We start from the raw sequence: 9855 nt of genomic DNA, 5'->3' as shown, positions 1-9855 counted from the left end.
TACCGATGGAGAGTGATTCCCTAAATTCTATCGCAATCGTGAACAATTATCGACTCTCTTTTGCGACATGTCACGTGTCTATATTTCTTTAATTGCATCTGTATAAACCGCACAATTTCAGGGAAATTTCGGAGATTGTTTGTTTTTACTGGAAATCGATAGCACATAGGAGGTCAATAACAATTGCAATTGCAGTCCGGTATTCACGCGGGGCAGCGAAAAGAAATGCGAAGGATTGAAAAGGCAAAATATATCGCGGTGTTTGTTGTCGCTTAAAACTTGAGCAAGGAAGTCTCTAAAGCACTGCCTGACCCAGACGATCGGGGGACTCGTTTATCCCTACTCCACCTTCCTGGTCGGTCAAGGCCAACATCATCTCCCGCATCTCATTAGTCCTTTTTGTACTCAGTTTCATTCAGTTATCGCACAAAAACGTACAAACGTGCGCGTTTGATATAAATATGCATTTTTTTTTTAATTTGAAACATCAAGCAATCGAAGTATTTCCGGTGTTAATTATCCTTTCGAGTCACAAGTTGCGTTTCGTTAATAAATAAAGCAATAATTTTGTTGGCTAAATTAAAGAAAAAATTCTCTCAACAACAGTTAAATTTACAGCTTTCAATGTTACAGCAAATATTATGTGTTACAATTAAATTGTGAAAGTAACTTACAATGTCCCGATTCTTATCAAGATTAAGTCCCTGGTATCCCCGTTTGAGTCAAGGTGTGTTTATTTTCTTACTAATATTTCAGCTTAAAATAGTGTCTAATAAAATATTTTATATATTAAAATAGCATTAGTTTAATTATTTTATTATCTTGCAACTTATAAAGTAGTTACATAAAAACATAGTTACATAAAAAAGAGTAAAAAATTCTTTATTACGTAAGAAGGATATGAATAGCACCGTAGGATTACAAATCTCTTAATGTAAAATTGTGTTCCGAATATTTTTTTTAAAGTTTTTTAATTCTATCGACCCTAAAATATATGACAGTATAGCAAATTCGAACAGAATAAGCTACTTAACAGAGTTAAATAAATTCGCGGTAGGTCAGCACGCATATATGATACTCGTATAAGCAAACGGTTATCACATTGCAATAGCTTTTATATCATCGGAGACAGCACGCTTTACTCACGTGAGCGAAGGAACGTTATCGAATCCGTTGATAGAATGCGTTTGACAGAAGATCATAAATTACTCGACTTCGATAGACATTTCGTTGTGATTTAGTGGTAATTATTAATCTGTTAAACCATCGATGAATCCGAAGAAATTGTCCGTTTGGTAGCCAACGAATGTCAAGGCCAGCGTTCTTGTATGTATATCCATTCACCGCAGCGGCCATTACCCCGGAAGAGAGCTCTGGCGGGAATCAGTGGCTTCGATGTAGACGACGAACAACAAATGTCGAAAACAGGAAAGGTACTAATGTATGTGTCTTCGGCGTCGGTATTAAAAATAAAAAAGAATGTCGGAGGTCGGTCGCGTCCTTCGCGTCCTAACTGTTTGCCCAGAATCGCCTTCTGTATTGCTGATACCGCGATGTTACGAGATGTCTAAAAATCTGGAATGTCAGAGAAGAAGCCAAAAGTAAGAATAGGAAGGCAAGCAATAATCTTCAAACGTAATAACAGTACAATTACGTAGTTGGTAAGTCCTTTAATTAAATGTAATCGACGCTGATATTAATTTATCACGGAAGCTTTCACGTTCATGGAAATTTCTAGTTAATCCGTGAACTTTTTATGCGTAACGAGAAACTTGAGATATAAATACATTGCTCACGGCTCATTGGTGCTCTGAGCGTCCCGGTTACACTTGGCCGACGAGAGAATCCGGCAGTGATTCATCGATTCTCCGCGAAGAAGAGAAAGAATCTCTTTCTCCCTCTTATGCAACTCTCTGATGCAACCGAGCGTTTCGTGCGACGTAGGAAATGAAACCGCTGTGTTTCCATGCGTCACTCGCTCACTCGTGATACGCGTACTTATTTACCTGTCGAAACTCGGTCACAGAGATTATTCCCGAGTATGACGCGCGTTCGTGACGCGACTATGCTATTCGAGTAGCTACCATTGACGGAAAAGGCGGAACTGCTTCACGTCACATCATTGACATCGGAAAATGCTACATCATTGAATACAAAACTGATTTTTTATTTTTTAATCTTTATTATACGTTTGCTTCAGACAATTTAAGAAAAAAAAAAAGAAAGAGTGTCTAATCTAGGACTGCCATCTGTAATGTGATTTGACTGAAAGGTTTAAAAACCCAGACTGTTCGCACGAAACCCAGACACCCATAATTTATGTGTAATTTTTGCAACTTTTATAAGATAAAGTAATCAAAATAAAAAAAATGTTTTAATTTTTTTAAATCAAGAGACACGGTAGTGTTTCGCGCCAAGTGAACGCGCAGCGCGAGACAACCACCGTACATTTACGCGACTACGCGACTTGCGAGCACCTGAGATTATCACATCTCAATAACGATTTAACCGATCGAGTTCTAATTATGTTCAATCGAAAGCTTAGGTTTGATTTATAACAGAAAATGTTTTCATTTTTTTTCTACATGTTCTACGAGCGGAGATACAGCAACGCAAAGTTCAAAATGTAAATTTTTTATTTAAGATTCGTCGTTGCCCTTTGTCGAATAGAACACGAGAGCTTTTCTAAGATTTACCTGTGACAGTTTCTTATAAAATATACATATACTGCATATTGATATAATGATAATCGCTGTTATTCGTGGTATGATTGCTTTGCGAGAGTAAAAAATACATAAATATCAAGTATTATAAATTGTACAATTAATAATAATTTCTTTTTAGAAAAATCATGCAGATCCGAGAAGTACGCGTTTTGTCATCTCTTTTCCGCGTGATTGATCGGTCGAGTCCGCGACGAGTTTCACGGCGATGATGTGACAGTTAATGTTTAATTAATGACGCGTGCGAGATTAGTAGCGAGTCAGTTTTGTGTTTCTGTACGTATATTATATCGTGAAGAGAAATACGGCTGCATACCGAATTTGGAGATTAGTATAACGTGTTTTATAATCAGAAAAGTATACTACACAAAATTTTTATTTTTTTTATATAAGTATTCTGAGATAAGTTAATACTTTGTGTCATGCTGTATTTTAGTTTAAAAAAAAAAGAGAAAGAAACACTATTTGTAATTAAACCAGAGGAAGAATATTAGAAATAGTTAAGAAAAAATAAGAAGGAAAAGTAAGAAGAAGAGTAAAATAAAGTAAATTATTTACATATGTACATAAATTATGATTAATGATGTATGCTAGACTAGAAAGAGTGTCAAATTATTGTCAAATTAAGAGAAAGAGGGAAGATAAGAGAGAGAGAGAGAGGGAGAGAGAGAGAGAGAGAGAGAGAGAAAGAGAGAGAGTGAGAATACACAACATATAATATTTAGGTACATACATCCTTATATGTGCATACGTACATATAAAAATAAATACATACAAACACTTACATAAATATATACATATAAACACATTATTAACAATGTTATTCTCTATTTTGTTGTTACCTGATATTCTTCCTTATTTCATATCTCTCTCTCTCTCTCTCTCTCTCTCTCTCTCTCTCTTTCATAATAATTTTTTATTACAAAAATATACTATCTAAATAAAATGCTTAATACTACAAAATGCGCGATATCCAAACAAAATTACCTTTTTCAAAAAAGGTAAAAAAAGGCGTCAAGTGTGTGTGCGCGCTTCTAAAAAAAACTATTATATTAGATAAATTGTTTTATTATTCTATTGTTTTTTTATCTTATTGTCTTCTCTACAAAAAAAATGATATGAAGTAAATGCGCCAACTATGCGTCAATCGTGAAACAGAAAAAAATAGCGCAAGTACATAAACGCGTGCTTTCAAAAATAAATTTAAAATCAATGCAATTAGCCAAGTATATTTAAAAAAAACATTAAATAATTAAATGATTAAAATCAACCAACGGCATTATAGTGAAGCAAAAACTTGGCGTACTCGATTCATTGAAACGCAGTGACCCATCAATGTTATACAATATGGAAATTATTTGTACAAATAAAATAATAAAAAAATAATAACCTATCAAAAACTTTACAAAGATAAAAAAGATGTGTCAAATACATAGACGCATTCAAAAATAATACAAGATTAATACAATTAGCCAAGTATATTTGAAAAAAAGATTTAGGAAAATTTTAGAAAATCTATTAAAAAATTTTAAAAATGGAAATGTTACGAATAATAACAGATAATGAAGCAAAAACTGGTAGAAAGTAAAACAATAGCCAAGCCACATTAATCGCATTCTTGTGTATATATATATTTATTGATATCAATAACATAGAGTCTTGGAAATATAAAAAAAATGCGAGCCGGGCACGCCAAATTTTTGCTTTACTATAATGCCGTTGGTTGATTTTAATCATTTAATTATTTAATGTTTTTTTAAATATATTTGGCTAATTGTATTAATCTTAAATTTATTTTTGAAAACATGCGTTTATGTACTTGGTCTATCTTTTTTCCGTTTCAAGATTGACGCATAGTTAGTGCATTTACTTCATATCATTCTTTTTGTAGAGAAGACAATGAGATAATAAAACAATAGTATAATAAGACAATTTACTTAATATAATAGTTTTTTTCTTAGAGGTGCATTAATAACACAGGACTACAAATTTTTTTCGGAAATTTATTTGGACCAGACTAAGTATTTCTTATGAATTTTAGATTGTTGAAACCAAATCCGAAGCTTGTTAAACCCCATCACGTCAGGGTTTTTTATTTATTTGAGAAAAAACGCCAAAATCAGGAATAAAACACCGAGTAACAGGTTGCAATCACCTAAATAGGTTAGTGGGTCAGAATTCATGGGTCTAGGGCTTGTGGGTTCAGAGGCTATGAGTTCAAGAGTTTATAAGTAAACGAGCAGTATTTTAGCCGATTGTGACCTGTTACTTGATGTATATAATGTTTTGGGAATTATGATTTTGTCCGTAAAAAAATAATAGTAAATTAAATTTTTTACTATTTTTTTGTGGACAAAATCATAGTTCCCAAAACATTATGTAACTATTCGAAATGGGATAATTTTTAAAATAACGCACTTCTTTAAAATTAGATAATTTTCTTTAAAAGCATGTAATTTTTAAAATTTTTAAAATCAGGTAACAATTTGAAACATTTTGTTACGTGTTTGGTCGTCATTCATTACGTGATTTGTTAAGTAATTTCGGTATGTAATTTCGTAAGGTAATTTTTTTTTAGTAGGATTATTTTTCTGCTGTCAATGATCGCGACACCCTGAAACTTCAAAAATATTCTATGTCCAAGTGCGGTAATTTAATAGTATTATATTATTTGTTTTGCTTAATTGTGGCTTCAAATCAACAGATAACTTTCGAAAACATTACTCGAGTAGCTCGAATGTACAATTTCCATACTAAAAATCATTCGGAAATGATGTTGCTTTATATGTATGTGCATACACAGTCTCGAAATGTGCAGATCGCCTTGTAATACGCGCTCAAAACCCGGACTACTTTTAAAATAATTCGAACGTTCGAGAAATTAGGACAAATCCAGAGAAATCCGGACAGATGACAACCCTAATTTAACAAGGGAAGATTCAAATGTATTTCGCGGATTTTGGACAGTTTAATATTAAGATATAGAGTTTGATGTCATAAATGTAATGCGTAACGTTCGGGATCAAAAGGTTGGAATGACAAGATTTTAAAGTTCGAAATACTGTACGCATGACAAATACCACAGCGAATGACTGACAATGAGCTTCACAGAATCAGTCTAGCCGTAATGCCTAAGTGCTAACTTTCTTACAGTTTTATGAAACTGTATATATTTAAGAAGGTTAGTGCATTTTAATCTTTTCACAGATAATTTATTTTATTTTTATTTAAAAAACATATATATATGTAAATAAAGTTGAAAAATGTGTTTGTTTGGTAAAGTTAAAAAGTTAAGAACGCGAAAAAAAATTATAAAGGTGAAAATACATCATAAATCAGTCTGAACAGTAAAGAAAAAAAAAATTTCCAGCTCTTTAATCCAATCCAGGCCTAATTGTTATACATTAGTCTTATAATATTATTTAATGTTTTAATACCGAATTTTAATATCTTTTTAAAATCAGTGAGATACATATCCGGATCTTTCTTTGTAAACAAAGGCGAATGCCACTTTTATCTTTTTTTTTTGTATTCGCTTATACCGTTGCCGTTGTGTGGGAAGATACGTTCGTTATTTATGTACATCATCGGGAATCGCTTCTATGCTTGGTGTCTATCAGTTAACGCTGTAATAGAAGTTAATCCATGAGTTGACGCGCTATGATAGGAATATAAATCGCGCTTAGTAGCCGCGTTCAAAAACTGGATTCCTGACTAATGTTACCATCGGCTAGATAGATGCACGACTCTTCTACTAAATACATGTCTTCGTCGGGATTCCACTGACTGACGCCGGGGAAAATAGAACCACCGGTCCTTAATGCTGTCCCCCGTCACTCTTCGTACGTGCAATTCTCGGCCCTGCGATCAGCCATCCACAACGTAAAGCGAATAAGGCCAGGCGCAAGCCTTCGCGCAAAAGTATCCTTGCTACCTTTCGCGTAAACATCCTCCGAGAAATTCATCTCGGAAAACACGCCGGTAGACGCGGTAATAATTCTTGCAATCGAAGTACAGGTTTTGTAAGCTCGTATGTTAAACGAACGTTCTTTCGTCCTTTCGAGATAAACCAATGATTTGACATTGATTACTCATAATCTTACAATTTTCTAATTTAATCGAATTAAAGTGACAAATTAATTTCATCGAAGTGTCAAGTTACATTAATTTGTCATTTTAATTCGATATTATTTTACATTCTAAAATTGGAAAATTTTTAAAATATTTTAAGAATACTTTGTTATTAAGGTTTTTATTAAGGTTTTTCAACTTAAATAAATAAGATCACGTGTCTTTTCATTCATACTGGAATGTAACGCTTTGCGCGCGCTGTTTAGCCATCTTTAAATATAAATTTTATTCCATAAATGAACCTTGTTTGAAATAATTTTATATCTTTTTTACGAAAAAATAACTTATAAACATTCGTGCGCTTGAGTACTTCAGATTAAATAAAATCCTTCGAGGATTTGATTATTGATAAATTATTTCTTCCTAGCCTAACGTATGTCATTACTCTTAAACATTGCTCTTTTACATAATTATGACATGGAACGCAGAAGCAGTTGTTAGAAATTTTTTTCTTACATATTTAAGTGCATTTAAATACTTTGGATTAAATGGAGTACTTCTAAGCTTTAATTGCTCAGAAAGTAATTTTTTTTAACGTTATTGATTTTAGACATTATTCTCGTCTGTACATTTGACAAAAAACGCAAAACTAGACGTTATTTATTAACAATCGAAGAACTCTTTGTTTACCCCAATATATATTCGCACGATTATGGATATATCAAATAAGAAATTTTTAACAAATTTCTGACAAAATCAATACGTTGAGAAAGATGTTACAAGATGTATCCATTTTTTAAAAAGTAGATATGTTTTTTAACAAAAAGATTTTTGACATTTTTCACAATAACAAGCAATTCAATTTAAGCAATGAAAATTATAATTTATAAGATAATATTTTATTTATTAAAATAAATATTGGCATGGAAAAATTAAAAAATAATTATTTAATTTATGAATATTTTATATTTGTACACAAAAATATGGATTTTTATAAATGTTCTTTAAACTCTATTTTTTCTTATAAATACAATTTTTCTTTAATTCTTATTTTGTTTAAAATTAAATTACTTAAAAAATTATAAGACTAGAAAATAAAAAAATAAGACGTTTTTCGATTTCTACCATGTAAAACTTTTATTTAAAGATAGATAAAAAAGTGTGTTTCTGTTTTAAAAATATGTATTTTTATTTAAAAAAGATTTAACATTAAAATAAATATAGAAATAAGTAAAAAATAATAATATTAATTTAAATAATCGCGCATGTCTGCATGGTTACAAGTCGCAATAAATTTTCTAAAATTAAAAAATAAGCAATTTTTCCTTATATTTAACATTTTTTAATCATAAAGAGAAATTTTTTAAATTTATTCTTTGCCAAATTATACACATTTGAATTTAAAAATTTGGAAAGTTTTTTTCAAAGCATTTCTTTCTTCTTTTCCTCTTTTATAACTTAAAAAAAAAAAAAAATAAAAAATAAAACGTTTCCGTGATCTGATGACAAATTAAAAATAATGTTGTAAAATTAGAAATTGGCTATGTTTGACTTATGGTGACTACCGCTAAAAAAAAAAAAATTTTTTAGAAAAAAACATTTAAAACATTTTCAAGTATTTCGTATCTTTCTTAACAAATATGTGTATTTTTAAAACAGAAACACGTCATGTAGCTATCACCTTAAATAAATAAAAATTTTACATAATGGAAAAAAATATTCTATTTTTTAATTTACTAGAGTTTCGCAATTTTTTTTAACTTTCCTTTCTCTAAAATTCAGTCTTATCTTAAAAAGTTAAAGTATCTAAAAAAAGTAGGATTAAAGTGTAATTATAGACTAATTCTCAAAATTTGTTTAAATTTTTATATTATATATAAAAAGGTGAGAAACTTGTTTTTGAGAATTTGATTATTGTTATGTAAAATTGGCGCGATATCGATTGATTATCTTCTTCGTCGAACTTCATAGTCGACACGCACCGTTAGCTTCCTTCGGAATGAACATTACAAAAGCGTAAACAAGATACTTACATGTATACGAAGAATCTGGATTTTCGATCCGTGGATATCCTTGTTCGGCGCGTGGCTGATCTCCTTTTTTTTAGCAGGTCGCAGCGGGGTCAGATCGGTCGGGCCGGTTAAAAATTCGGGCCGCATTATCGGGCTTCGGTACACGCTGTTCCGCTCTGCATCCGTCCGATTCGTTCGGGTGTCGGGTGTCCTGCAATTCAGATTCAACCTCCCGCGCATCAGGACCTGTGGATTTATGTGCATTTTGATAACACACAACGACAGAGGTGAGCGGTTCTATCGCGCATTTCGATGTCCTGGACTCGAGAGCGTGTAATGTGTCACGTCGTGTACATTTCGGCCTGCCACCGGTCGTATATCGCCGACATATCAAACACCCACGTCGATCCTAAGTGTCCTTCGGTTAACTTCCATACGAGGAAGTTATCGGCCGACATCGTTCTCTTATCTTTGACAATTGATTGAGTCCCCGATGTCCGTTAAATACCGGCAAATACGGCATACGGAGAGGAAATTTATTTAGTATTTAGTATTCGTGATTATATTTGTGATCATTTAGTATTTGTGATTATAATTAAATTAAAATAATTTTGACTAAGAGTTCCATTTTCATAGTTATTACTGTTATTATGTTAGTAATAACAACATACAATGTCTTGCGCTGACAAAAAGTATATAGTTACAAACAATAATTTTTATATATCAGAGTATTAAAAATAGTTTTATAAATTATAGTTATTTCATAATACAAATACTTTCCTCTCAGTGCAATTTAAAATTTTTAGATGATGTAATTACTTTCCTGTCAGTGCAATTTTATATTTGAGATGACGTAATCACGTAGAAAAGCAGTATGGCCTAATCGATTGCGGAATCAATTTCAATTTCTATTTCTATATCTAACGCTTTTGCATTCATCTATCTACCTGAATAGATTCCGTTCACAAAAATCACGACGGATATAAATTTATAGACTCTGTCTAACGCTATGCGCTATTTAGATAGTACTGTCTGATTGTACGCTTTCA

Source organism: Monomorium pharaonis, chromosome 9 (genome assembly GCF_013373865.1).
Source record: "Monomorium pharaonis isolate MP-MQ-018 chromosome 9, ASM1337386v2, whole genome shotgun sequence".
NCBI classification, from domain to species: domain Eukaryota; kingdom Metazoa; phylum Arthropoda; class Insecta; order Hymenoptera; family Formicidae; genus Monomorium; species Monomorium pharaonis.
The sequence above is the reverse complement of the archived record's forward strand: the minus strand, read 5'-3'. Positions refer to the sequence as shown.